The 4,858-nt window shown below is 49.5% G+C and overlaps 1 pseudogene; it reads right to left on the reverse strand.

Moving 5' to 3' along the window:
• Nucleotides 1-259: 259 nt before the first annotated feature.
• LOC102422982 lies at nt 260-1,341 on the reverse strand (annotated as a pseudogene).
• Between the last annotated feature and the right edge of the window lie 3,517 nt (nt 1,342-4,858).

Genomic DNA, 4,858 nt, shown 5'->3' on the forward strand with positions numbered 1-4,858 from the left:
AAACATGTTACTTACTGTGCTTGGATATTTGGGCATGGTTAATAAAACAAAAGATTATAAGACATTCCAAATTTTTTTACTAAGTACAGTATCTAATTTTTTACAATTTACACTCACCTTTCCATTTTAATAATGGAAACAATGAAATTATTTCACTACTTGATATTAAACAATAACAAGTATCAGGCATTTGTTTTTTGTTTGTTTTTTTAGTGAATAGAGAATATTACAAACAGTTCTCATTTCCCTTTCTTACTTATCATGATTTTGTAGCATTTCCCATCAGAACTTTTTCTGTGAAGAAAAACAGTCCCCAAATGAAGGATAATCAGGGCTCATGGGAACAGCAGGTGATACTAAGTCCTGTAGGGAAGGACAGGACCTGCCTCTGGGGGTGTAGGATCATCCTGAGATGAAGCATCCTGATGTCTAGATGCATCGGGTTTCCGAGGAGCTACTGCCACAGATGGTGCTCATCTGTTTGGCTCTCCTCAAACGCCCATTCTTTTCCTCCTTCTCCATCCAGACACAAACGTGTTTCTTTATAAACCTGGCCAGTCTCCAGGTTCAGTGGGGACATATCACTTTCAAGCAATTGCAATTCAAACCCTATTCCAGCACCAATGGCTTCTATGAAGCTTTCTTTCAGCGCCTGATGCCCATAGAACATATGCATCCGAGTACATTCATCCTTGAAGCTTCTGATTGCTTCCCGTTCTTTGTTGGTAAACTTTTCTATCATACTCAGAAGGCATTCTGAAGTTGAAGCAAGACCTGGTTGAATTCCAACTTGTAGCTCAGGTTCAGCAGCAAGTGCCACCCACTCCCTTTAATGAGAGACATTAAATATGAAATTAGGTAAGGAATAGATGAGTCTTTTGCAAGAACTGCTTTCCCTTTTGCAGTTCCCTGAAAATGAATGTTACTCCAAGGGATGTTCTATTTCTCTGCACTAACTACCTCATCATCAGACGACCAGCCATGGCTGCCAGAGCATCCCTGGCAGAGACGAACTCCTCGGGCTGCTGGTGGTACCTCCAAGAGCCATTCCACTCAGCTGGGCAGCCAAGTGTTGCAGGAAAAGGCCCAGTGCACCCCCTCCATGGCTGGCACCGAGCAGACCCACTTGATGGGGGAAACTCAAACCCACTCTTTGCCACATCTAATTACCTCTCTGTGCCTCAGTTTCCTCATTTGTTATAGGCTCTCACATTACAGGTTGATTGTGAGGGTTACATGTATGACACGTGCAAAGTGCTGGGCTCAAGGCCTATTCAGGGTGTGCACTCGGTCGATGAAAGCTGTTGTTGATAAATACTTACCGAGCCCACAGGCTCCCATATGGTGAATAAATAACTTCTCTGTGCTTCCCTCCAGGAGGGGCAGGTGAGGAACTGCAGGTGATTCAGCCTCAGAAGTCAGTGTCCATCGCAGCCGGAGAGTCGGCCACTCTGAGCTGCACCGTGACCACCCTGCTCCCCGTGGGGCCCATCCTGTGGTTCCGAGGGACAGGGCCAGGCCGGGAGTTAATCTACAGTCCTGGAGGAAGCCACTCCCCCCGAGTAACATGGGTTGCAGACACCACGAGGAGAGACAACATGGACTTTTCCATCCGCATCAGTAACCTCATCCCAGCAGACACAGGGACCTACTACTGTGTGAAGTTCCAGAGAGGAAGCACTGGTGACATGGAGCTCAAGTCTGGGGCAGGCACTCAGCTCAGCGTGAGTGGTGAGTACAGGGGGATCCGTTGTCCCTCATGTGTGACAAGAAGTCAGTAAGAATGACTTCCATACTTTGAGCAACAACTCAATGATTTCCATACTTTAAGAGTCAAATGTGGTGGTGGGTGCTTATAGTCATGATCTGATCCATGGTCTGATCTCACCCCGTCTGCAGACCAGGGAAGCTGAGGTCTGGAGATGTCATGCTATTTGCTCAGCCACCACGGCTGGTCAATGGTGGGGAAAGTCTGGAACCCCCACTTGTCTGGATCCCCTTTCAATTCTGGCCTTTCAATCCAGTCAGCCCCTTGGTTGCAGGGATGAGGAACTGAAGGGCTGAGTGACTTGCCCATCCCAAGGCCAGACCTCACCCACCTCCAGGGAGTGCTCCCCTCAATGGGGCCGAGACTCCTCCTTAGTGACACCCACTGGGCACCTGCTGTGAGCCAGGCTCTGCACTGGGTGCTGAGGCAGCTGCAGAACAAAGCAGGCAACGGCTCTTCCCCTCAAACCTCATTCTCTTCCCTCCAGTGGGAGAAACTCACTGAGGGCAGGGAGTGGAGAAGGTGCTGCTTTATCTCAGCCTCAGAAACATCACAGGAGAAGGAAATGCTGAGAGGCCCAGACTCACTGTTCACTCTGGCAGCCCCGCTGGGAAGAGATGCCCAGAAGTGGGCGATCACTGTGGGTCTGCCTGGAACCCCCCTTTATTCCAGAATTCCAGTCACTGCCATGAAGCCTCCAAGCAGAGTTGGGCCGTCTCAGAATGTCCCTCGCTCATGGAAGAGGCTCCCCATGTGGGAGACTTAGGGGTCGTCCCATTGAGGCAACACTGCTCTCATTGAGGATATTTTTACCTGAATCCTGGACTGTGAGCACACAGGGACCTTCAGACCATCCAACCTGACTCCCCATGTACAGAGGGGCACCTGAGGTCAAAAAGTGACAGTGGTTTTGCCCAAAGTCACATGGCCAGTGAGTGAGGAGGTTGTTCCAGAACCCCATCTGATTTTACCAACTTTTTCCTGCTTCAAACACAGACACTCTATCCATCAAAAAGCCTGGTGAATGCAGGCAATGAATTAAAGTTCAGTACAGCACACCAGCACCTCATATTTTCAGTGATACCCAGAGCTTCACATGCCCCTCACACTCAGACTTTGTGGACCAAGGTGATTGGGTACCTCTCCCTGCCTGAAGCCACATCGCCCCAAATCGAGCATCCACATCAGCACCTAGAGCTGCCCCTCCTTCAACAGCTGCCTCCCCTCCAGCCTGTGGAGACAGCATTGTTCATTCACTGTCTTCTGTTGATGGATGTGAGTTGTCCCAGCCTTGGGCTAGTCACACAGTGACACAGGGGATACCCTTGTCCATGGGTCACCCTACTCAAGAAGGAGGCGCCCACTGCAAGTGGCATTGCTAGGTCACAGGGTGTGTGCATTTTAATTTGTGTGGGTCTTGCCAAATTCCCCTCCTAGACATGGTGGCAATGGGGTCTTTCCACAACTTCTGGACACAGGCAGGGAAGGTGCCTTATCCTGAATTACATGTATTACTAAGATACCAGACTGTGTCCCTTGCCTAGGCCATCACAGGTGTCAGTGGCTCCGTCAGCACTCAGATCTGCTGCCTCCTGGTAGAGAGCTCGATCCCCTTCCTGAGCTACTTGCCCAGTTGATGCCCTGGCTGAGAATGAAGGAGGTGCGAGAGATCGGGGTCCTCTCTTCATGGTGGCATTTACTCCTACAGCCAGTGCTGGGAGGGAGGGGGATCATTGCCCCTTTGTTAGATGAGGACACTGATGCTCAGAGAGGGGACCTCAGCTGAGCAGGAAGGGGAACTAAGATTTGAATCTCAAGCAGCATAACTCACAGCCCCTGCTCGCCACAATCCTACACTGTGCTTCTCAATGTGTGGAGAAAGCTCCAACCTTTTTCTTAGAATCATGAATTTTTTAAAGAATATATATATATTATTGATTTTTTTTTACAGAGAGGAAGGGAGAGGGATAGAGAGTTAGAAACATTGATGAGAGAGAAACATCGATCAGCTGCCTCCTGCACACTCCCTACTCGGTATGTGCCCGCAACCAAGGTACATGCCCTTGACCGGAATCGAACCTGGGACCCTTGAATCTGTCCACTGAGCCAAACCAGTTAGGGCAGAATCATGCATTCTTATGTTCTTCAGAAAAAAAAATTTTTTTAAAGGGTTCTCAGGGGAAGCAGGTCTAGCTTTACGACTGAGAGGAGACAGACCCTCAAATGCCCCATGATATGGCCTGAAACTATTCCTACAGGACATGGCTCTGTCTGTGGAGGCATCCAGGAGGCCTTCCCTTCTTTGTGGTGTTTTCCTCACTGAGCAGCCGCAGGAGCCGCCTGGCTCAGTGCCCTGGACAGAGCAGAGAGGGGCCGCTGAGCCCCAGCACCGCCGTGGGCAGCATCCCTGTCTCTGCAGACGGAGGGAGAGGAGGGGGCATGTCCTAGAGGGCCCTGCGGCCCCAGTGAGCAGGAGCTCATATTCTCGACTCATCAAGGTGTTACGTTCCTGGGCACAGACTGGTGGGATATCTACTGGAGAGAAAAAAGTGGACTTTGAACAAAGGCCTGGAATTGCTTGTCTGCCCTGCCCCTCACTCAGAGTTCACCTCTGGGGACATGAGTGTCCTCCTTTGCAACATGGGGATGATGACACGCCCTCTCAGCATTAACAGAAGGATAAAAAGCAGTATATAAAAGGTTTCGACAGTGCCACATGCTAATCATTAGTAGTGATAATCACAGTCCTTTTCCTTTCTTACTTATCATATCATGACTTTGTAGCATTTCCTATCGGAACTTCTTTTGTGAAGAAAAACTGTCCCAAATGAAGGCTGTGCAGGGCTCATAAGAACAGCAGGTGAAACTAAGTCCTATAGAGAAGGACAGGACCTGCCTCTGGGGGTGTAGGATCATCCTGAGATGAAGCATCTGATGTCTAGATGCATCGGGTTTCCTAGGAGCTACTGCCACAGATGGTGCTCCTCTGTTTGGCTCTCCTCAAACGCCCATTCTTTTCCTCCTTCTCCATCCAGACACAAACGTGTTTCTTTATAAACCTGGCCGTCTCCAGTCAGTGGGGACATAACA

This window comes from Myotis lucifugus, unplaced genomic scaffold, assembly GCF_000147115.1.
Source record: "Myotis lucifugus unplaced genomic scaffold, Myoluc2.0 scaffold_8444, whole genome shotgun sequence".
Classification (NCBI taxonomy): Eukaryota; Metazoa; Chordata; class Mammalia; order Chiroptera; family Vespertilionidae; genus Myotis; species Myotis lucifugus.